This window comes from Halichoerus grypus, chromosome 2 (genome assembly GCF_964656455.1).
Source record: "Halichoerus grypus chromosome 2, mHalGry1.hap1.1, whole genome shotgun sequence".
NCBI classification, from domain to species: Eukaryota; Metazoa; Chordata; class Mammalia; order Carnivora; family Phocidae; genus Halichoerus; species Halichoerus grypus.
Window position 1 is genome coordinate 82,018,112 of NC_135713.1, and position 25,542 is coordinate 82,043,653.

At 37.3% G+C, this 25,542-nt stretch overlaps 1 long non-coding RNA gene across 1 annotated transcript in view; it reads left to right on the plus strand.

The window, feature by feature from the left end:
* The first annotated feature begins 2,659 nt into the window (after positions 1 to 2,659).
* Positions 2,660 to 25,542, plus strand: part of LOC144380964 (uncharacterized) — a 531,798-nt gene continuing 508,915 nt past the window's right edge. Inside the window, exon 1 of the long non-coding RNA XR_013445329.1 lies at positions 2,660 to 2,778. This is a non-coding gene — a long non-coding RNA (uncharacterized LOC144380964). The remainder of the gene's footprint in view (positions 2,779 to 25,542) is intronic.

The following is a 25,542-nucleotide window of genomic DNA, read 5'->3' on the forward strand; positions in this document are numbered from 1 at the left end:
AAAGGAGAAATGATCAGAGAATAGGGTGAAACATATGACGGAATCGTCATTGTCATCGCTCAGAAATCCCCTCAACGTTTCAGACGAAAACTTCTTCAACTGAGGTCCGTACCCCAATGTGCACCTTTACTCCTTTACCTAGATCCCTAAACATGAGAGCAGATAGTTTATTTTGTGGAAGAGGATAATGAGAGAATGTAACGACAGACTTCTTTAAGGGATATATCTGGTATTTGGAGAAGTAGACTTGTATATTAAGGCTGCTTTGCAATGTGCAGTGGCCTGAAAGAATGCAGGGTCCTGAAGTAATCTTCTTGAGTTACTTGGGTACTAGCAAAATTTGTCTTTACTCGTATCCTTATTCTGAGAGCGGGAGGTGTGGGTACAAATTTTCCAGGCTGCTATTTTCGGAACATATGGGCAAAGCTGAAATATATGAACATATGTATGTATGTTTGTGTACGTATATGAGCATGTATATTTGTATAAGCAACCACATTTTTATTCTCCCCCTCATTCTCCCGCCCTCTTCTACATTTGGAAGATATTTGAAATATGGAACATGTGCTTGGTGGGCAGGCAGTATTATTTTTTAATGATCAAACAATCGTGCGTGTGTGTGTGTGTTGTTTGTGTATGTGTACCTTCTTAACAAACCTGCAGGCAATTAATCTATTCTGTAGCTAAAAATTATTCCATATGAGTAATTCCCATTTTATTTGTATGCATACATTATATATTCTTTGTGAAGACAAAGATAATTTGTTATAATCTTGTTGAAGAAAATTCGATCCTGAATTATTGTATATACACCAGTCAAATAGAAATTTGCCAAAATTTTAAAATACACGAATATTAATAAAATAGCTTTTGGCATCATTTTAGGGCATTCAGTATAAATGCACAGCCTGTAGAAATGGGCTTTTGTGCGCTCACAGATAAATGGTGTCCATGAGGTGTATGGCTTGTGAGCATACGGATGGGGACAATCTGTGATGTCGGTTCTTACTCGTGCTTTTATTCTTTTGTTTGACAAATTTTGGTGGAACTACGGATTTTCTTAATCTTTTAAGTACTCAATTATATTTATGATATGTTATATTTGACAGTGTGCCAAATATGAAAGGCATAAAATTATACAATTTTCTCTAGTAATGTATTCTTTCTTAAGCTGATCCATGATTTACCATGCCTTCCGTTTTCTTTTTAGTTTCTCTATTATTTGGGTCTAACACAAATAAACAAAAATGGCTAAAAATATGTTTGATTTTTTGTAACTTTAAGTGTGGGTGGTCCATTTGAAATCTTCACATCCCAAATAGGATGTTGGTCAAATGGTACCATCAGCAATTTCGGAAAATGGAAAGCTAAAAAGTAGACAATAAACTGAAAAGAACAAAATTGTACTAAATAATTACTGATTAGAAGTTCTTGATCTTCTTTGTACATTTAAACATTACATGGTATTTTGGTTATCTCATATGATGTAACAATCTCACTCCATGAAATTTTGAAAGTCCTGAGGGATTTTTTTTGAAGCATCATCTCTGACCCAAGGGACACAGTATCTCACTTTAATGCCAAATGCAGCCATTCTCTAAATATGAACTGAGTCTATACCAGATGCAGGACGTGTAATGTCTCTGTAGGCTGCAAAGAACAATACCTATTTGTATCTCAAGAACCTTGGGAAAGCCAGGTGAAGAAGAGAGGATAGGAAACACGTGGCGCAACCTTTCCCTCAGTACTGCTCCCCTGCAAGCTCAAGGTGTTCGGGGAAAGCTATTTTACTCAAAGATCTGTTTCTCTTTCAGTAAGTCAACATATTCTCCATGAGGATTTACCCAACCTCAATGATTGTTCCTTTACTTTGAAAACGTTAACTTGCGTCTTTTAAAAACAGCAATAGGAACAAGATTAGTATGTTTTTAACACAGTAATAGCATACATGTCAGCCTGTTACCCGATTTCTATGCTTCCTATTACGGGTCTCTTATTACACACACACAAGCACTGTTTTCCTAAAGCACCTTTCAAGTACCCTGCCTTTCACTGAAATGTGGCTGCTACTGTGTACTTATTTTAAAAATGGCTTGACAGAATTGCTAATGTTCTCATTCCTTCAGGATATTTCCTAATACTTGTAGCCTTTTCATGTTTCTAATTAGGCCAGTAATGGTCCCTGAAGTTAAACCAATTAAAATTATTTACTGTGACACACAGTGTGGAGATAATTATCTGATATCTGAATCCAACTTCTGCTTACTTCGCAACATTACTTAATAGAAAACAGAGAAACTGATGCCCGTGCTTTCATTTTAGTTGTCTACCAAATGTGTTTGCCCTATAGCAAACTGTTTAAATAAAGCATTAAAATCTTTGTGGTGCTAATCAAAATGTTTAAAATCCACTCACAGTCCCTTTATAGTTCTGAAAAGCATATAAAACTCTTCCACATTACCTTTTACATTATAGTTGCTGACCAACGTAGTATTATAGGAGCATTATATACAGATAATGCTGCTTCTGCAGTTTCTAGTAACTTTACTTTTCTCTCTTTCTCCACTCATTTTCTCTAATTATTTTTGTTTCTTTTTAACATTTCTCTTCTTTTCTCATTTTTTTTTTTCCTTTTTCTCTTTGCCTTGTGCTTTGTTTCAGTACCATGTGGTTCACCGTTAGGGGCACAAATCCAACGGACTTTGAAATACAAGTTTCATACAACAGAAGCGAGTTCTCTACAGTCTAAACAACTGTGGTAGCCTGGAAACACAACAGGTTAGGTTTATTACTGTTTCATCTTTGCATAGGGTTGGGTGTTTGGAAGACGGGAGGTTTAAAAAGAGGATTTTAATCAATAGTAGAAGTCTTAGTAAAAGTTCAGTTTATATTTAATATAAAGCAAAAATCCCTCTAGAAAAAAAATGCACAGAGCAAGTAAATCATGTCATGAAGCAATGCTTTTCATTAAAAGTTGGCTGGCATTGTGTGGAGAATTTGGACAAATGTAAAGACTAAGCCGGCAAGTTAGGCTTGCATATGCTGTAGTTAAATGCCAAAGTGCAGTCTCATAAAGAATTATAGCTTAGACACTTTTAGAACATTTAGCCCATAATCCCAATGCAAATTATTCTAAGAGAAAATTGAGTTTCATGCCAAAATGCCACCTTGAGAATGGCAATGTAAAGTTGGATATTAAGCCTGATCTTAGGATGGATTCCTTTACTGTTTCCTGCTTTCTGTTCAAATATTCATGAAAACCAGTACAGACACAGATACATTTTCCAAGCCACCATGTGCTTAACTAGAGCCCCTTGGCTATTTGTTATAACCTTACTTCGGAAAAACAGATTGCAACAGGGAGAAGTTAGGCATGCCATTGAATTCGGACCCACAGCCCAAGAGTGTGGTGTTTGGGAACTTCCGGTCCAGACCCTGGCTTTGGAATGATAATGGATCAAATCTGAGAATCCCTGCTGCGAGTGCGATGATCTGAGATGCCCAGTTATTTTTCCCCGGCAGATAGTAGGGAATGTCTATCTGTATTAACACCTACACTTGAAAAGGCATTAGGTCAGCACAATGCCAGAAAGGGTAGGGAAGACTTTTCTGAGAGCCTTGAGATCACGCAAGTATGGGGTGGAATCCTTTGCACAAGCTCTCTTTCCTGTAGCGCTGGGTTTAATCTTTGCAGAACTAACATTTGTTTATGGTGGCTTATAATTGAAGAAATCTGTGCTCCTTTTCCTGTATCATCATGTATTTTGCACATACCTTCATTAACACAACACACGTTTGCATTCTAATTATTTGTCTTTGTTGGTAAATAAATGTTGCCAAATTTAACTGCAACAACATTTCTTCACTGTTAGTGATTACGAATCTTTTGGAAAAGGTGGAGGAATACATTATAAAATTTTTAAAAGCCTTAAAATATTAGCAAAAGATGACTTTTCCAACTCTTTCTTTTTTTTTTTTTTTAAAGATTTTATTTATTTATTTGACAGAGAAAGAGAGAGCACAAGTAGGCAGAGTGGCAGGCAGAGGGAGAGGGAGAGGCAGGCTCTCTGCTGAGCAGGGAGCCAGACATGGGGCTCGATCCCAGGACCCCAGGATCATGACCTGAGCCGAAGGCAGCTGCTTAACCAACTGAGCCACCCAGGCGCCCCCCAACTCTTTCTATTTAACTAAAGTCTGCTGACTATTTTATCTCTTTTGATTTTACTTCTGTACAGTATTTTACATTAATGTATATCATATCTTGAACATCTTATCAGCACTACCTTTGTCTTCACAACTATTTTAGGATTGTGGTCTAAGTAGCTGTGACTTGTAAAGCATTTAACACCGAGAACATTACAGACTAAATATGCTATTATTAAATTTGAACACAAATTCAGAACCCTGGATTCTGTGCTATGAATACAGCAGGGGCTCAATAAATGGTTTTGTGTACCATGAGCTCCAGAAATTTGTACCCCACCATTCTGATTAATAATTTGCAAGTGAGTTTATCTGGGTTCCATGAGGACACAAGAGTGAGAGGAGGAAGGAAATTTAATTTTTTTTCAAGCTATAAGTATTAATTTGACTCTTCACCTAAATTTTTGAAGTTTGATCTACTACTATTATGGCACCACTCATTTTCATCTTTTGTTCTATTTATAAGCATGAAAGATACTGTTAGTAATAAAATAAAATTATTTCCCAGACTCTTGCCCCTCTGCTTTCACATCCTCCCATAATACTGATGAACAGAGACATATGTTTAAATAACATATAACAATAACGTAGGTTATAACTTTCTATTCACCATAGAGGCTGGGAGCGGGATGGATCAGGGAAAAAAAATTCTTCCAGTATTGGAAGTTAAAATCATTGAAGGAGGAAAGACAAACACAAAGAGAGGGTGGTACTGAGCATGTGAATAGAAGAAAAAAAGCATTACTAAGACACTAGTCCCTGCAGTAGTGGAAAAACTGTTTGGAGGCAATAGTAACACTATTGTGAGCAAATTTCGAACAATATCCAAGGTTAGAAAAAATGTGCATGAACCAATCAAACATTTCTAGGCTTTCTTGGAGGTGATGCAAGAAAATCATGAAAGGTTTAGAATTCAGTTCTAAAATAAATAAATTTTATCATTTTAATCTCATAGGAACTTGCATGCTAGAAATTGGATAACGCACATTATGAAGACTCCATTGTTGCAAACTTTCATCTAGCCCAGCCTGGCCTGTTAATCAGAGTAGTGGAGGGGAGCAGGGGAGGAAAGGAATGATAATGTTGCTTTGAAAGACCGTCTAGCCACTATACTTATGTTAATAAGCAAAATGTGAAAAATATAGATGATAAGTCCTATAAGTGGGCAGAAATTAAGCCATCCTGCTCATTTTAGAGTCAATCAGTCAAAAAATATTAGTGGAGCACTTTTTCTGTCTCTCACCACTGGGATGCAGGGATAAACAATAATGACAGAGTCCCTCTCCTCAAGAAGATTAAATTCTAGGGGAGAGAGAAGAGACAATAAGCACATCAATAAGTAAGATTATATCAGGAGTAAATAAATGTGAAAAAAAAGATAAAACAAGATAATGGGGTAGAACCATCAATGGCGGGAGTTAGAATTTCATTAGCTATGGTGGTTTGTACGGAAAGATGAAAGTTATGTGCCAAGGTCCTGTGAAGAGAATGACTTCAGATTATTTGGGCAGTGTGGCTAAAGGGGGCAAGGAAGAGGACAAAAGGAAGGGTTTGAGTTTAGAGACATAAGCAATCTCCAGATCATATGGATGTGGGGACCACGCTAAGGAGCTTGAATTCTTAATATCGCTGTTGTTGCTAAGGGAAGCCATTATAGGATTTGAAACATGGGAGTGAAACAGTTTGAATTTATTTTCAGATGAAAACCAGAAACTCATAAAGGTTAAGTAATACATAGGCCTTTTAAAGTTGAGCAAAATGATGAAAATTATGGAGGGAAAGTTTCCAATATTAAAACAAAAATGACTAAAATATATTAATTAATAATTAAAACAGAAGAAACGGTCTCTATCGGTGAATAATTGTGTTGATTTACTAGGGCTGCCAGAGAAAAGCACTGCAAACTGGATGGCTTCCCAACAGAAATTTATTATCTCACAGTTCAGGAGGTAGAAGTCTGAAATTAAGGTGTGGGCAGGGTTGGTTCCTTCCGAGGGCTGTGGGGGAACATCTGACCCAGGTCTTCATCCTTGGTTTGTAGATGACCATCTTAATTTTCATGTGGTGTTCTCCTTATATGTATGCCTGTATCCCAAACCCCCATTTTTATAAGAGAACGCGTCATACTGGATTAGGACTCAACTTAATCCAGTATGTCCTCGTTTTTAACTAATTACATCTGCAATGACTATTTCCAGAGGACACCTATAGGGAGGAAGGTATGAGCAAGGTATTCTCTTTCCTAGCTCCAGCTCCTACTTTGGGATTACTTTAGTATTTTACCCCGGTGGGGAGAGTGATTTAGGGCAAATGGCCTTACAAGAAGACACGATTGTGTACCCAGCTAGGGAAATATTTAAAGCTGGCTTTTGACCTCCTGGGCTACTTCTGTAGATGTAAAAAAATATATAAATACATAAATAACGCTTTTTGACAACTTCTAACTGCACGTTTCAAGGTGGAGGGAAAAGGGATGACCTTTTCTGTTAGGACACCACTACTCAGTTCTTGTGTGTTGCCTACATGGACTTCTTTTGGTTGAGGCCATTGGCCCTTCACGGTTCATGGCTATCTTGAGCTGAGTTTCATTTCAGATAGCTTTAGGTTTCTGCCTGTGGTTCACATTTAAGCTTCTGGAACCACATAAATTTTCTCTGCAGGCAGTGCCGGGATAATCTGCTCCCAATTCCTCTCATTTTTTTTTTCTATGCTCTTGTGACTCAGAGCCACACTGCACCCCACATTTAGATTTCCAAAATATGAATCAGATACTAGCCCACCATGGGCCCTGTTCTAGTGATCATAAAGCACGCGTTCTCAGTAATCCCCGTGAAGCCTTCTCTGTGGTCCTGAATTGAGGAGGACTTGACTAACAGTTTAAAAGAGGGGGTTGGAAAACTTCTACAACTTTCTCAGATTTTTTTCTGCAAAAACAAACAAACAAACAAACAAAAAACTTCTCTTCCCATTGTTCTTTGACTTCAGTCTTTCATTATTTGTCTGTGGGTGTTAGATGAAGGGTCCCCCCCAGCACTTTTGAGGCATCGCTTTTACAAGTCTGGCACAGGTCTTTGGAATATAGGGGAAATGGCACAGATCTTTTTGTTCTTGATTTTCATGGTCTCACCTGGACTTGAGATAAAGGAGTCCCAGCTGCCATTTGGTTACACACCTAACAGTGAATTTCAGGTTACAGGGGGGATGAAATCTGTGAGGCTGACACTCAAAGTCCTCTTGGTTCATTTAAGGCACTTCTGCCTGAATGTGAAGAAGTGCCCAGGAAGATGATTTGCTGATGTATGTCTCTCTGTAATTGATAGAAATGTCAGAATTGGATTTGTTTTGATGCCCTCTAGAGATACATTTACTTCAAATGTCCTGACACCACTAAAAATCAGGGATCTTTTCTAGAACACAGGTGATATACTGCTACGGATCTTCATCTGGGCATTTTGGAAAGACTTCAAGTAGTGAAAAACTTCTCTCAACAAGTTTTTTACTGTTTTGTTTATATCCCTTTAGGAGCTGGTTCACCACCTTCTGCTCCAGTGTTGGATCCAATGGTTTACACCTGTGACCTCTAAAGATGTGCCCTCAGCTGACCCTAGCGAGGTCATCTCACCTGGAGATGGCTAGGTAATTAGGCCCTCTACGCAGGGGTAGATGATAAGTTCTAGGGGACGAAAAGCGGGCTTCCTTGCTTCAAGATGCCTCTGTTTGATTATGCTTCCAAGTTTTGTCTCTGGATGGTTAGACTTTACCTGAGATCATATTCTCAGTTTACCTCTTTTCCTTTCTTTGCTGTCTTCTTTCTCCTGCCAAGAGATTTCTCTTGAAAGCACTTATGTCCTGACATGGGAAAGTTCTTAACTCCTTATTCTGTCCTCATAGCAGTCAAATTTTTCTATTTCTCCTGGAGGTCAGATTTAGTCATTTCCAATTTTTCAAGAAAGTGTCCATTTCACTTCACTTTCAAATTTATTGACCTAAATGTTTTCATTATATTCTTTTTAATATCTTTGCTGCAATGATGTCTCCTTTTTCACTCTAAATTTTATAGGCTGTTGGGGCGCCTGGGTGGCTCAGTTGGTTAAGCCACTGCCTTCGGCTCAGGTCATGATCCTGGAGTCCCTGGATCGAGTCCCGCATCGGGCTCCCTGCTCAGGGGGGAGCCTGCTTCTCCCTCTGACCCTCCCCCCTCTCATGCTCTCTCTCTCTCTATCTCATTCTCTCTCTCAAATAAATAAATAAAATCTTTAAAAAAAAATAAATTTTATAGGCTGTTGTTTTCATAAGTGGTATTATATTGCGTTTGATTAACCTGCATAGTGGTGTTCCTAACTTTTGGATCTGTTTGATCTATCACTGAGAGGTGTCTTACTATCTCCCTTTACCTTGTTGGATTTAACAGTGTTTGCCTATCAGTTTTGTTTACTTTTTTTGCTTAGTGTATTTTGAATATGATTGTAGGTTCACACCAGTTTAAAAATTATTATATCATCAGTTAAGAATTTTAACCATGCCTAACGACTGTCTTTATCACTAACAATGCTTTTTACCTCAAAGTATGTTTTGACCTGAGAGTAATATAGTGCTGTTAGCTCTTGTTTAGTATTTTTGATATATATTTTTTTCCACTCATCTTGCTTCTTATCTTTCGATGTCCTTATATTCTAGACTTGTTTTTTTCATTCAGTATTTGAAGGGAGGGGTTGGTGTTTTACCCACCCTGGCAAACTTTATTTTTTCTACTAGAGTGTTTATTATAATTGCTGATAATGTATAACTGTTAAATGATTTTCTATCACTGTTTTGTTTTTAATTTTTTTCTACTTCTCTAAATTTGTTTGGTATTAAGGGTTTTTGGGTTTTGCCGTTAATTGGGTCAGTTAAGTGTATGAAATTTAGTCATTTTCTAAATTGTTTTATAGTTGCCAATAGAGAAGTGTCTATGTCTGTTTTAGTGCTACTTCTAAAAAATTTTAACATGAGTAGTTAAATGAAAAACTTAAATCAGTAACATCCTTCATCAATGCAAAATGGGAATGTTTTAATGCTTATAAATCCCCACCCAATTTATATAATGCTGTCCAATGTTTTATTATGTATTGTTTTTATTCCACAAATAATACTATCTTAATAGCCAAATTTATTTAGCTTTACATGAATTTACCATTTTCATTGCTTTCACTCCTTCTTGCATGATTTTCTGGGATGATTTTCCTTATTTTCACAAATGTGATAATGTGATTTATAATAAATACATACTTGATTTTTGTCCCTGTTTCTGGCACAGAGCTCTTAAAACCCTTGGAATCTCTAAGTGATAAGAGCAGAAAAGGTATCTTGATATTCATAACAAACCCCTTTAAACCACATGTGAGTTTGTGTTAATGAAATGACTTTTAAAAAGCTTCTAAGGTTGGGGGTTGGTTGCCAGGGTAACCAAGCAGGAAATTGGAGAGTGGGAACTTGTGGTCCCACCTGCACACACACCTATTCCCCACTGGAAGGGTAGAGGGGCTGAAGGTTGAATTGCTTGCCGGTGGCCAGTGTTGCAGTCATTCATGCTTATATATTGAAGCCTCCATTTAAAAACCCAAAGGACCGGGTCTGAAGAACTTTGGGATTGGTGAACATGTGGAGTCAGTTGGGGAAAAGCGTGCTCCTGGGAAGGGCATGGAAACACTGTGTCCTTTTCCTCTTCTTTGGCCTGTGCCTCTCTTCCATCTGGGTTTTCTGAGTTATATCCTTTTATAATAAACTGGTAATCTAGTAAGTGAAATGTTTCTCTGAGTTCCAAGAGGTGATCTAGCAAATTAATTGAACCCAAGAAGGGAGTGGTTGGAACCTCCAATCTTTATCCTGAAGGTCAGAAGCCCAGGTCATTTGCTTCTGAAAAGGGGCAGGGACAGAGAAGCGGTAGTCTTGTAGGACTGAGTTCTTAACCTGTGAGATCTGATACTATCTCCAGGTGAATAAATAGTGTCAGAATTGAGTTAAATTGTGGGACACCCAGCAGGTGTCAGAGAATTGATTGGTGGTGTGGAAAAACCCCCACACATTGTAATTTGGAGTCAGAATATTATTGAAATACCTTTTTAGACATTATGCTAGTGAGGGTCAGTTGTAATTCATTTAGATTTTTGATTTTCAGCACTTACATTATTCATGAATCCTGAAAAATTCTTAGCTGTACCTTTTCTACTAATTCTGGCAATCTCGTTTGGTATATTGGAGATCTCACCATATTCTTTGGTCTTTTAATGTCTTTTTCACATTTTCTAGTTGTTTTTGTGTCTTATATTCCAAATTATTTAGATCTATCTTCCAGTTTCCTTACAGTGTATTTTTTCCAACATACTGCTGTGTATAAGTGATTTCTAATACCAATTAAAATGATTTCACTTAAAAAAATGATTTGCCTACCATAGCTTCCATTAGTTGTTCAAGTCTGTGGTTACTGTTTTGTCAAAGGAGTAGGTTGTGAATAGGGAGGGAAACATGATGAAGGAGTTGGTAGTTAAAATTGGCCTTGAAGAATGGATAGGATACATGTTTCTCAGCTTTATAAACCTTTTTCCAATCTATAATAAAGTTAAAACATCAGTATAATAAAATTAGACACACATGCACACATAAACTCACGTGTGTATGATTTTTACAATTTGAAACAAAGTATATTATTTTACCTCTCAATAATTTACCATGTATATCCCAGGAAACTGAAGAAATAAACTTTAATACAGTATTTTCTTTACAATCAATATTCAGGATTTTCCAGTTGTATACAAATTATAAACTGTTTTATTTAATCCAAGATCCAGTGAAGGATCATATATTGCATTTGGTTGTCGTTTCTCTCTTGTATCTTTAATCTAGAATAGTATTTTTCACTGGGGCAATTTTGTCCTCAGATGTGTGGCATTATTCAGACATGTTAGTTTAAAATGTGTGGGAAGTGGGGAGAGAGCTATTGGCCTCTCATGGGTAGAGACTAGAGATGGTGCTGAACATCCTACAACATACAGGATGGTCACCTAAAACAATTTTGCAGTCTGAAATGTCAACAGTGCTGAGGTTGAGAAACCCCAATCTAGAACTTTCCCTTCATTTTTTTTCCTTTCATGACATTGTTATTTTTGAAGCAGCAAGGACAGTTGGCTTGTAAAATATTGTAGAATGTTGAACAGTCCGGCTTTGTCTGTTTCTTCATGACTAAATTAAACATTTTGGCAAGAATATCATGTAGTGATCTATGCCTTGTAATTTTTATGGTCTCTTGTTCTTCATTATTTTTCCAATACCTTGCTTTATTTCTTTAATTATAATAAATAATTTATCTCATTACACGCTATTTCTTTGGGTCTGAAGTCTTTGGTGGAGTTTCTTGGTTTTGTTTACTTGTTTCAACTGATTCACAATCATAGTCGTATATTGTTTTGGTTTTTTGGGTGGTAATATTTGATGATAAACTTGTATCCTTTGCTTTATATGTAGGAACTCTGGCACTCAAAATTAAAGAGACTTTTTTACTTTTAATTTTCAAAAAGTATTTAAATTTTCCTTTTTTTTTTTTCTTGCCAAATGGTTAATAAGAATTAATGGACCCAAATGCACAGGACTGCTTACAAAGTCTCTAGGAAGACAGGCAAGTATTTCTACCATTTTCTTCTTTTTTTGGCAGGCTTTTAATTAGCTCATTGACTGAGGGTGTTACCCTTCTGGAGCGTAGCAGTATGCTGTATCCCCTCAGTGTTTATCTTCCTCTAGCCCCAAGTCTGTTCTCTGCTTAGGTGGACACAGGTGCTAGGTTGATGGAGATTGGCATATTCCCCAGAGCAAACACCATTACTTCTTACCTTCTTGGTATTGGGCTCTCTTATTGCCTTCAGCCCCCAAATACTTCTTTAGTTTTCTGACAGCTCATCTATGAATGTAGAAATATCTTTTCCCAATTTGGCCAGCATTTTAAGCATCTCCTGCCCTCCCTCTTGAGAATTTTTCAATATACGTATATTTTGTCAGAAACAATGTCCTTTTATTTAAAATGTACATCAGATAGTCACTCCAAGACACCTATTTAAGACTTCGATGCAAACGAATGGTATCCTAAGCAGTATCCAGGAGTAGATAGCTATTGTAAAACTGGGCTAAAGAAACTTCCAAAGTGGGAACTGACATCACTGCTTTTCATTTTTCCCATTGGCTGTTATTTATACCAAATCAAGATAAAATTTACCTCTGTAACCATGTTGATTAAATGCTAGCTACGGAATGAATTGCTCTCATTTCTCCTTCCTAATTAATGGCTTATGTATGTCATATCATCTCTTTTTCTCTGCTGGTGTGCCATTTTCAGCTGGATGCCTGACTGTTCTTTGGCTCTCTGCAACTTTTGAAAGGAGGCAAATTTCATTTTCTTGTGTGTCAGGGGAGTAGAGGGCCATAAAATTTAGTAGATATACAGTAGATATTTCTATTTTTATTAAAGATTTATTTATTTTAGAGGGGGAGAGAGAGAGAGCGCACAGCATGCCAGAGTGCACAGGGAGGGGGAAGTGTGTGTGGGGGAGAGAGAGAGAGAGAGAGAGAGAGTCTCCAGCAGACTCCCTGCTAAGCAAGAAGTCCAAGGCAGGCTAAATCCCACCACCCTGAGATCATGACCTAAGCTGAAATCAAGAGTCTGATGTTTCACTTACTGAGCCACCCAGGCACCCGCAGTAGATATTTTTAGAGTCCTTAAATAGTAATATTTTTAGTTTAATTTATTTGCTAAATAAGTATTGAGCTTCTTCCTTGCAACAGGCATAAAAACAAAGTTGGGAGGACAGCAGTGGACAGATATTGCCTGATTTTATGTGACTTAGTAAACAATTTGAGGATCCAGCTAATAAAGCATTACAAATAGTAATTGAGAAAAATGATAGAGAATTGTAGAGAAATAACAGGGTTTTATTAGAATAAAAGAATAATAGAAGTTGAATCCTAAGTGAAGGATAGGCTATTTGAGTAATGGAGGAAAAAAAAAAAAAGATTTAAAAGTAGAGCCAAAAGTGAAACTTCAGTGGATATGAGGAACTGAACAAAGGCAAGGGGTTGGACTTGTGAAAGAAGATAATGTTGTAAGGTTAGAGGACAAAGTGTGTGTATCCTTGTAAACTACTTTAAGATGTTCTAGCTTATTAAAAAAAATAGGGAGCCAAAAAAGAGTTTTAGAAGTAAGACAGCTCACACTTGCACAAACAGATTCTGACTAATCTTGTAACACGGGAATGATGGAGAAAAGCAGTAGAAGAGGAAGCATGTTGTTAGGAAGTTGGTGCAGTAAACCATATGAGATCAATAGGACTTAGATGATGCTAAGATCCTGAGGGTGAAGGGAAGCAGATAGGGGCAAAATATGTTTTGAACACTGAGTTAATAATAACTTTGATGGATTGGATTTGGAGACTTAAAAAAAAAACCCTAAAATCTAAGGACAGTAGGAGAATTACAAAAGGTGTAACATACTCCTAACTGGAACACAAACATGGTAGTTATTAATGCAACTGTATTGATAATCGCTTTAAGTGAAATAATTTAAATGCACTGAGTAAAAGGCAGATGGCAGATGTTGTCAGAGTAGACTACAAAAACCTCAACTATATCTTTATCTCTAAGAAACCCACCTTAAAAGATCAAAGAAGGGTTAAAAGCAAACAAACCCACTTAGAGAAGCCCAAAGTTAGGAGTAGGGACAAAAATAAAAAGAATTTGAAGTCTCCGGCAGCAATATATAGAACAGATAATAATCATAGGCAAATTAGCCCAAATCCTCACATTAAAGGCTTATTTACCTCAATTCCTATTGCCCAGCATAACATGTCCATCTTCCAACCAGAATAATTAGAAGGCATTCTGAGGGCAAAACAAAATGAACAATTTGAAGAACCAAAGCAATCATCAGAACCAGTTCACTTTTTTTTTTTTAAAGATTTTATTTATTTATTTGACAGAGACACAGCGAAAGAGGGAACACAAACAGGGGGAGTGGGAGAGGAAGAAGCAGGCTTCCCGCTGAGCAGGGAGCCCGATGTGGGGCTTGATCCCAGGACTCTGGGATCATGACCTGAGCTGAAGGCAGGCGCTTAACCAACTGAGCCACCCAGGCGCCGCAGAACCAGTTCACTTTTGACCTGGGTCTTGATAATAGCAGATAAGGATTTTTAAATAACTATGATTAATATGCTAAGGACTCTACTGAAAAGAGGGGACTACATGCAAGAACAAACTGGTAGTGTTCTCATTGATAATGAGAACCCTAAGAAACAAAATGAACTACTTGACAGAAAAAAACCACTGAAACAGAAATATAGAACACTTCTGATAGGCTTGTTAATAGACGAGACATAGCTGAGCAAAGAAATCTGTGAGCATTAAGTGTGTCAATAGAAACTTCTCAAGCTGAAATTCAAAGAGAAAACGATGAGAAGAAAAGTGATGAAGAAAGATATACTATGCCAACATTAATTAAAAGAAGGTTGAAAAGCTGTATTCCAGATAAAGTAGCCTTTACAAGGAAAATTATCAGGGATAGAGGTATTACATAATGATAAAGGGTCAATTCTTCAAGAAGACACGACAATCTTAAACAGTATGAACTAAAAAAAGTGTAAGAACCTAACAGAGCAGCAAAATATATGAAACAAAAACTGATAGAGCTGAAAGTAGAAGAGACAAATCCCCTAATATAGTTGGTGACTTCAATATCCATCTCCTTAACAGAGCCATAGGGCATAAAATCAGTAGATACATAAGTGACTCAATAGTTTTATCAATTAAGTTAATCTAATTGGCATTTAAAGATCTCTTTATCAAACAACAATTGAAGTCCTATTCTTAACTTCACATAGAACATTCACCAAGGTAGCTCACATTCTTGGTGGTAGAATACACCTTAACAAATTTAAAAGATCAGTAATCCTGCAAATTATATTCTTAGACCATTATGTAATTAAAAACACTCCTAAACAACTGATGGATCAAAGAAGAGGTCTCAAAATAAATTGGAAAATATTTACAACAAAATAAAAATATATACTTTACCAAATTTACAGGATATAGTGAAAGCAGTCCTTAGAGGGAAATTGATAGCTCTATGTGCATATCATGCAGAAGAAGAAAGATCTAAAATTAATAACTTTGTTGTCACCTTAAGAAACTAGAACAGAAATTTAAGTCCAAACCAAGGAGAAGGAAAGAAATAATTAAAATTAGGGTAGAAATCATTAGGGTGCCTGGGTGGCTCAGTCGTTAAGCGGCTGCCTTCGGCTCAGGTCATGATCCCGGGGTCCTGGAATCGAGCCCTGCATCGGGCTCCCTGCTCGGCAGGAAGCCCACTTCTCCCTCTCCTACTCCCCCTGCTTGTGCTCCTGCTCTTTCTCTATCTCTCTCTCTGTCAAACAAATAAATAAAATCTTTAAAAAATAAAATTAGGATAGAAATCAATGAAAGAGAAAACAAGGAGATAAAACCAACAAAACCAAAAGCTGGTTCTTTGAGAAGAATGACGCAAGTTTCTAAGCATTGGCAGCTGATTCAAATGAAAGTGATATTGGCTGGCGGGGGAGGGGATGAAGATTGAAGGAGAGACAAATTTTGGGAAAATAAGTAAAAGATTTAGCATTAGACTGGATTATATTTAAAAAGAGGTTTAGTTATGAAGGAGGCAAATACTTGAATTGGGGGTTCAGGAGGAAATTTGGCTGCAGTGGTATGATTGGGACTCACTGGCCTATAGACCATCCTAGAGCCGAGAAAACAAAGAGCTCCCTAATGAGTGAGGAAAAGGAGTAGACGATGCTTCTCGATGTCATGTGCTGCTAACATGCCCTGGTGCATCCAATGAAGAGTGGCTATTTTCTTGGGCAACATGGAACCATTTGGTGGCCTTAACAATACCTTGTTAGTGGGGTGGTCCATGTGCACAATGAAAGCTGACCTAGAGGAAGGAGGGAGGGAAAGCAGTGTGAGGAAAGAACACCATGAAAATTTTACCTGAAGGGTAGCAAAGAGCTAAGTTGTAGCTAGAGGTGTAGCAGGGTCTGGAGGATAGAACTACTCATTCTCCTGAATGTGTGCAGAACTGACTCCTAAAGAAAGGGAAATTCGAAGATGCAGAAGGAAGTTTCTGAGGCCAAGAGGGAGCTAGTTACACAGTATATGTAGACAGACTAACTACCCAATATCGTCTACGGACTATGTGTTCTGTGGTTAAACTCAGAGCTTATGTAGACTACTTAAGCATCCTCTGGGTTTGATATTTTCTCCATTTTATAGTGTGAAAATTAAAGTTAAGAGAAATTATTAGCCCAAACTTTGAGATCTAGTAAGAGGTTAAGCCAAATTCTAACTGGGTCTGAGGCCAAGGCCTGCATTTTTTTTTTTAACTGTCCTGCTTTGCTGTTGCTTCTTTACCCCACCCCCCCACATCTGTAACCACCTGAACCTGCAACCGAATGAACTAAATATGACTTGCTGGTGATGATAAAATTCGGAAATCAGAGTAGAGCTATGCCCTGAGGAGAGTGGTTCCCAGATCTGCCACATTGGCCTATGAATCAAATTGATGAATAGACATAGACTGCATGCTCTTTGCTTCGATCTATTCTTGTGTATCCAACACTACACACTTAATATTCTTTCTTACCTGGGGTGCTTCTTCCTGATTATTTGTAGGATTGCTGCTTGCTTTTTCCCCAAATGGGTCCTTAAAGATCACTTCCTTAGAGAACCTGAAGCAGGAGTCCCTATCAGGGGTAATTACTGAAAAAGAGAATCATGGGCAGAGGTTGGCGGTGCCCACTGCCCAAAAACTGTCCAGAGGAGATATTGAGATCCTGAGAATTGAGGCTCCATTGATACATTCATTCTCTGTCTGCCCCGTTCTTGCTTCGTGATCCTAACCAAGTTAATGAGCTACTCTGTGCCAGTTTCTTCCCTGTAAAATGGAGATAATAATAGAACTTCTTAGAAGGGCTTTTATAAATATTAAATGAATTAATTAATATAAAGTGCTTAGAACGGTGCATGGCACATAAGTGTTCCACAGGGTTAGCTTCTAATATTACTAAAGTCATCTCTATTGTGAGATGGGTTGCATTATTATGCTCTCTTAGCATGATGATGTTAAAACATTTGGTCAATCTAATTCCCCTTTGCTTTGATTTCGTATTTACAAAGGAATTTCCCATTGATTGATTGGCTTCACTTTTCATTTACAGACAAGAAGAGTCTGGCCCCCTCTGCTTAAGATCTATGACAGTTAGTTTCCTTGTAAATTAATAAATTAACTTTCTTATTAAAGTGACCATATAAATCTGTCCATAAGGGGAAATTGTGTAGACTATCTAAACATAGAATATTCTGGTTCCCTGTGTCAGTTATTTCTCCATTAATGAAGCTTAATTTAAAGCTTCTTGAGCTTGGGAAATGTAAGTATATCCTGATATTAATCTGCTTTAGAGGTGTTCAGAAAAGCAGGTTGGACAGCAGATTAGTGACTTTCTGGATGATGTGTCAATGTGTTAGGAGAGAGTGGACAGCCTTATCCCAGGCAGACAGCATACAATCCCCTTACACCTCCTTGTGCAGAGTTTTCTCATTTGCATTTTTAGAATCCATGCTATTATCTTCATGTTACAGATGGTGATCAGAGAAGCAAAGTAACTTGCTCAAGGTCGCATAAGCGTAAGTGGCAGAGCCTATACTCAGACTACGCTTTGACTGACAGCAAAGTCTTCTCACGATATATACACTTGGTTCCAATAATAGTAAATACAAGGATGATCAGAAAATTGTCCCTTTGAGGATAAAAAAGTCATTTGAAATATTTGTTTAATAATGAGAGCTCTGTAGAAAGATCTGAGTAAAATCAAAGGGATACTTAAATATGCATTTATGCATATACCTACTGTCTCATACACACAAGTGTGCACATTTATGCCCCTTAAACAGATTTGCCAGTATTTGGTTTGTCATTCTTTTTTTTTTTTTTTTTTTTTTTATAATTTTTTTTTCTTTTTTTTAAAGATTTTATTTATCTACCTGAGAGAGAGCGAGAGAATGAGAGACAGAGAGCATGAGAGGGAGGAGGGTCAGAGGGAGAAGCAGACCCCCTGCCAAGCAGGGAGCCCGATGCGGGACTCGATCCCGGGACTCCAGGATCATGACCTGAGCCGAAGGCAGTCGCTTAACCAACTGAGCCACCCAGGCGCCCCATGGTTTGTCATTCTTTATGTTACTATTTTAAACTCAACAAACTGTGGGCTAATAGATTTAATTGATGTGCAAGAAGAACATGCTTGGGGTAAATTAAAAAGACATTTCAGAAAATTGCTATTTATTTAATGTGGTGTACAGGTTATAGCTTCTTTAGGTAATTGAGTAACTTGGTCATTCTAATTTTTTTCCATTCCAACCCCTACTGAAAAGTTTGGACATTCATAACTGACTTGCTGTAAGTACCAACTTAACACGTACATAAGTAATGTGGCTTACAAACTCATTGATAAGGTGGTAGAAGCTGAAGTAACCTAATAATGCTGCTCTATGGAGTGTTGTTTGGCTCTTATTCTTGCTCTAAGCATCTCAGCTTGAAGTGGTTCCTAGAGAAGAGCTTAACCACATTCCAGCCAGTCTCTTCATCTTTGGCTGCCATCTGCATGTTGAACTCTGTGGACCTGGTTTCATCCATGGCTCAGGTTCTGTAGCATCTTTATTAATGCTACAAAAAATATTAACAAATCCATCCACATGTCAGAGAAGGCAGAAAAAAATACAAGTAGGTCAAAATGGAAGTTTACAGACTTCTGTGGTAAAGAACAATGCATATAATACCTACAAAAGAAAATGATCACAAATAGATTCAAGAGACTGTGGAGGGAGTAGGGAAAATGCAGCAATGTTCCCCTGCCCCAAAGGCTTAAGAAGAGTAATATGAAAAACTAAAAATTCACTTACATGTAATTTGGTAAGAAAGAAATCCAACAGTATTAAGAATGCTTATATAAAAAGACTACCATTAAAGGTGAATTTGAGGATCTTTTCTTACAGCATCTCTAAGATCGATTCTTTTTATTCCCCTTGTATTGTTCTGCTTCAGTTTCCCATCACCCCTCATTTCTGGTTTCGTTTTCTCTTCCAGGCATGGCTTTCTCAGCAAATTCTAGACTGACAGAAAAGTCTTCTCCAAATACCACTCTCATCACATGATCATCTACTCCGGCCATTCTTTTATTTTCTACCTCTTGTGTCTTTGGGTAGCACTATGCACCTTGTCAATATTAACGTATTTCTCAAACTCTTCTACTTGGGTTTATTTGTCCTCTAGGTCTGTGCTATCATCTCATGAACATAGCTTATATTTTTAGTATTTCGTCAGCTTAAACAGATACTTAAATAGAATCTTTCCCAACAAAATACTTCTCTACATGTAGCATTTTCATTTTGTGGAAGAATAGATTCTTGTAACAGATACTGTTAAAGAAAATGAATTATATCCAAATAGGAAAATAAAGAAACTACTAATGTGTGCTTATGCAATAATAGAGAAAGACGAAATGAAGATTATAGTAGCACGAATGGCATCTTCAAATACAAGCTTTGTCGCTTAGTTCTAAGAGTTTGGGCAAATTTCTTAATCTGTTCCTGAGTGGTAAAATAGAGAAAATAATGCTGAATTCATACACTTGATCATCTAGACATTTGGGCATTTTTGCTTTATAAACAAACATTTGTAGGGAAAGCCATGTTTCTTAATTCTTACTACTTTTCCTATTTCCATTGTCTTAGATGTTAATGATTTTCTATCAAACCATATTTCCCTATGCAAATTCTTTTATGAAGTTTGCGGCGAATATTCTTTTAACAGTGTTTTGCTCTACTGAGAACCAATAGGAAAAATTGAAATTTAGATGGCACAGGTTTAGAAAAAATAATAAATATGGTCTCTTAGATCTAGCTTAAGAAATAAAAAACTCAATTTTCTACCATTATACCAATTAAATGAGAAAGCCAATTGTTGAAATAGAGTAATTTCAGGATCTTAGTTTAAAAATTGTATCAATCATATGAAACTTAATCACAGTCTATGAAAGTTTTAAAATAGGCATTCCATAACACTACTAAATGAAGTTCGTTGCATTGATAAAATTTAGACATTTCTTTAGGTATTCTGCCAATGTAAGCAAAGACAAGTGATTCTAGTCCTAATGTCAGTCTTCTAATCACCATAGCTAATCAGTCCTGGCATTCTCATGGTTCAGTGGCCAGCAATGGAGTAAATGGCCAGTCTTTGGCATTAAGGAGTTAAATGCTCCTTAGTCCAAACTTTGAAAAAGTTTTGCTCCATGCCCTTTTAGACAATGACTAGCTCTTAAGCTCAAAACTAATTAACATTTCAAAAACTAGTGTTAATCAGTATTAGGAAGACTCTAGGGAAACACTTCCCTGCAGAGACCCTTTTCTTCCTTTGCTTTAAAGCAATAACTTCTAAATTATTACTTTAATTTTAAGTTGTGTTTGGCACATAGTAAACAAACCTAAAAATCACTAAGCTAAAAGAAATGGAATCACAGGTTGTTTCCTTGTTTCTTATTCTTACGAGGCAATGTCTGTTGACTTGACTGTACTTGTTTATAGAAACTAACTCTAATACGTGCAATAATCTTGCTCCTCTTTAATATGGGACCCTAAACTCATACTCCTAGAATGTATGAATAGATACAACTTAATCCCCTATAGCATTACTGTTTTACTCTCGCTTTCTGCAGATTTAGAAATAGGGCTGAATGATTGTTCAATTGTTTGAGATTAAAGTAATTGGATTTAAAATTTCATATTTGACATTGGAAAATGTCTTCTTGAGCAAAATTCCTGCCCACCACTCCATTTTACATACGGAGACCCTGAGGCCCAACCTCAGAGAAGTAGCTGTTGGTGGACATGTATTGAGAATGCAGATGTTTCCAGTTTCTTTCTCTGATCGTCTCACTCATGAGCATCTGATCAAGTGATAGTAATCATGTGTTTAAAATTCAGTTTTCATTTAAATGGGATATGTGAGTCACAATTAACCTTTACTTTGCCAAGAATTTCTACGTGTAAGATCTTTTAAGAGTTTGTGTGTGTGTGTGTTGTTTTCTATAGGCAATAGTTTTTCTTAATTGGTTACAGATCTGTATAAGTCTTCTAGTAGGTACTTGGTGGCACATGGGGTTACATCTGGACTCAGGACTTTATGGACTCCAATCCTTGTTCATACACTGGATAATTGTGTATACTGTAGCTAAGGTCATCTCGCTAAGATTTTGTTTTCTCATCTATGAAGAGAAGACAGCAATAACAGCTACCTCATGCTCACTGTGAGGCAGAAAGGAGACAATATATGTCCTCTTGCCTAGTAAGAGTTTAAAAAGCACTCAAAGCAATAAATAGGTATTTAGATTGTAAGGTCAGGACCAATTGGAAAAATGAGCTCATGCCCTGAAACACTGAAGTACTAAAAAATGCCTCTGAAACCATTGATACATTTGTGGGGATATTTGTTTGATTTGTGGTTGTTTTGTCAAAGAAGCTGCATGTGACATACAAAGTGAGGGGTTCCTTGCTACCTTGGCTTTAAAAAATAAAGTGGTTCTAGAAAGTTCATGGGAAATAACCTGAGAAAACTCCTACCTGTGAAGATTACAAATAGTCACAGTAAGAGCAAGGGAAGTGATGACTGACAGAGTTTTTTTCTAGCTTAAGGCTGCATCTTACAACATAAATAATAAAATCTTGAAGCCTATAAGGATTTGAGACTGTGGGGAAAGCAACATTGAAGACTTCTGCTTTGGTCGGCACAACATGCTCATCTTAAAGCCCTCTGTGAATTGCCCCTCTTCCTAGCAGTCCAAGGCTCTGCACAGACTTAATTGTAACCTTGAGAGTTTTGCAATAGACTTTTACACATAATGACATCCAGTCCAGCAAGCTTCCATGAATGTTTGTTTTGGCCACCCACACCGAAATAACGTTTCCCCCAAATCAAATTCCTTACTAGCCCAGAAAGGGTTCTTGGGATTTATGTGTAGCTAAGGAAAACTCTGATTTTTCTCAATCATTATTTAAAGTAGCTTCAGACCCATTCATGAAAAGACCAGTGACCCTGTTCTTCACGCCTCTTTGCAATAATTCCAGTAATTAGAACAGACAAAACAACAGAAATTGTGAGAAATGTGTTCTTTTCTGTGGTCATATTTAGCTCTTTGAGGCCTGAAACCCTGCTGCTGTTAGCCTAGTCTCTAGGGCGCAGCATGTGTGGGTGGCAGGCTGCAGTACTTCTGTGAATAGTTATGGTTTCTGTTTACTTTTTTTTTAATTCATGCAACCTAAGAGCTTTCAAGGGGCAGATACACTTTCCACCCATGTAATAACTGAGAGACCAGAAAGAGAATAAAGGGGAATAAAGGAAGAGGATCGTCTTCCTAGTTGAAAACTAGGAACTTAATTCCAAACTGTTGTTGCTCTTAGATAAACTTGCCTACCACTTCAGCATCAGGAGGTGAAAGTTGGCCAAGAAAGGATTATTTAAGAGGAAGTTGGGTTGAAGCGAAATTCTAAGACCATAAGAATTAATGTACATAAACATTTATTGGAAAAAAGGAATGGTCCGGTTGTATACAATTCTGTGCAAATTGAGGGGTGAGTTATTCAAGGTGGATAACATTTATTTTTAAAACATAAGTAACTACATATCTCAAATATTGTTTTTGAAGCAAAGTAAGTCACAGGTACATTTATGAGTGTATGGTGTATGTAGTATCATAGGCTGTTAAACAGCATGATTTTACATGTACAGGACAATAATCCAGGTACCAGAAGCTTAAAAATGCTTATCTCAATGGAGAAGATGATATTAAGAGAGAAGGGATTTTTTTCTCTCTACATAATATGTACCTCTAAAGTTTGAAATTTAGCAGCAAGCCTGGCTTACTCTTTTAACAAGGCATTGGTGAAGAACCCAGACTCTAGATTCAGACTCTTGTGATTACTAGGGATTTTTTTTTCCTTTTTTTTTTCTTAAAAAAAAAAAAAAAAAAAAGATTTTATTTGAGAAAGTCGCATACTCTACCAGCTGAGCCAATCAGATGCCCTGGCCTCACATCTTAGAACTTCCCTTTTTTTTTTCTAAGTATGTTTCCCTATTTTTCACTATGCTAGGACCATGTAAGTGTTCTTCTTAACATGTTCTACTTGATCATTTACTATGAGTTTTATTTATTTGTTGAGCTACCTCCCTTGTGAGCATGTTAATATCAGTGAGGATAGGGTCGATAGTGCTTTTGCATAGCCCAGCAGCGGCTCCAGAAACCCAGTTCTGGCACAGTGTGCATCCGTAGTATACAGAATACTAATGTTTGGGTCAGTACTCTTGGTTTCACATGATTTGGCTGTTGAAATGGTCATAAAGAAGGACCTATTGGTTTGAGCAACCAAAATGGAAAACGTGCTGTAAGCAAGCCTCAGTGTAGCCTAGATTCAAGGACTTGCCAGTGTTGGTACACTATTCCTCTTTCTCTTTCCTTCTCTTCAACTTTTTGAAGCTCTTGTTGGTCACAGAGACTGTGTGATTTCGAAGTCTTCTAGTTTGTCATCTGAAGAGAAATAGAGAGCTGCACTAGAGAAAGATGATGAGTCAAGCCCATGTCACATGCTTAATCCTTGATAGGAATAGGGTGTTCAGACTGTAAGCCCTGAGCCCAGGGCTGTTACCAGACAGGGAAAGAAATGTTGGGAAGTAGGAAAAAAATTGGGGTGCCTGGGTGGCTAAGTGGGTTAAGCGTCTGACTTGGGCTCAGGTCATGATTTCAGGGTCTTGAGATCAAGCCCCACGTTGGGCTCCATGCTCAGTGGGAGTCTGCTTGTCTCTCTCTCTCTCTCTCTCTCTCTCTCTCAGCCCTTCTCTCTCTCCCTCTGCCCCTCACCTTGCTTGTGCTTGCCTGTTCTCTCTTTCTCAAATAAAAAAACTTTTTTTTAAAAAAAGGAAAAAATAGCTTTTTATTATACACTTAAAAACCAATAGTTGTTTATATAGTGGTTCAGATTTTCGAAAGCTACAGTGTTTTCAAATATCTTGGGCCACTTGTACATGATAGAAACAAAAACTCTGGTAGATGAGGTGTGGCTACTTTTAACGTCACCTATTTAGGTCAGTGGTGATGAATGTCAACCATTGATAAGGCCAGCCCATTCCTCCACCTTGTCAGGGAAAGCCATTGCTGAATAGAGAAATATGGACTTAATTGGTGGGGATAAAGCTGTTAGAGAAGGGGGTAATTGGAAATGAATGCTATAATCCTATCCTGAGATCCTTGTCATGGAATCATGCAAGAAACAAACATATGGAAACTACTTTTTCCATAGCAATTACTAGGAGAAAAGTGGAATGAAAACCCTACACTATATTTAAAAATGCAATAATACAGAATGCTGTAAACTGACCAGATTTCAAATTGTACTTGTAATTTAGAAATAGGAACTCGGAAGACTCCCTAAAATCAGATAATATTTTCACTGAGTTAGGTTTAAAAGAATTGGTGCAATAGGAGGCTTACCTTTCCTTCACTGTTTTTATTTTTTATCTATTGCTACCTCACCTTTCGTGTGCACGAAATTAATGGGTCTGGATGACTAGATTGAGGAACTAGTGATACCTAGCTTCTGATATTTCTAGAAATGTTATTTTTATTTTCAGAATCAAAGATGTTGGTCTTTGAATACTGTATGTGTACGCTGGAAATACTTTGGCCTTTGATCTTACGATATTGCATAAAAATTGGTGAGGTTTTTTTGTACTTGATAACACACAGCAAAGAATAGTTATGAAAGGGGAGGTAGACCTGGTGTTGTTCCATGAGTCATGAATGGACATGCACAGGGTCGTTAACTGACGGAGAAGTTTCACCAAGGAAAATCTTTGACTGCTTTGATAAATGCAGATGATGATTAAGTATGTGACATTGTTCCCATTTATTCAGTGCTGAATCAATCAGTGCCCCAAGTCAGCCTGATGCAATGGGCTACTCTCGATGTGGTCTTCTGAATAAGACAGAGTGTTAAAATGAGGTCATGACCACTTTTCATGGTACTTTTTTTGCTTGGCTACATTCCAGCTTCGCTAATTAAAGTCTGTATTTCTAAGACCCCTTTACAGTTTTAATTGGGTATGTTATTTCTTGTGAATTGTATGGAATTGTTATTCACTGTCATAAGCAGTGGCTGTATTTCACCATAGAGGTGGTTGCATTTCATCAT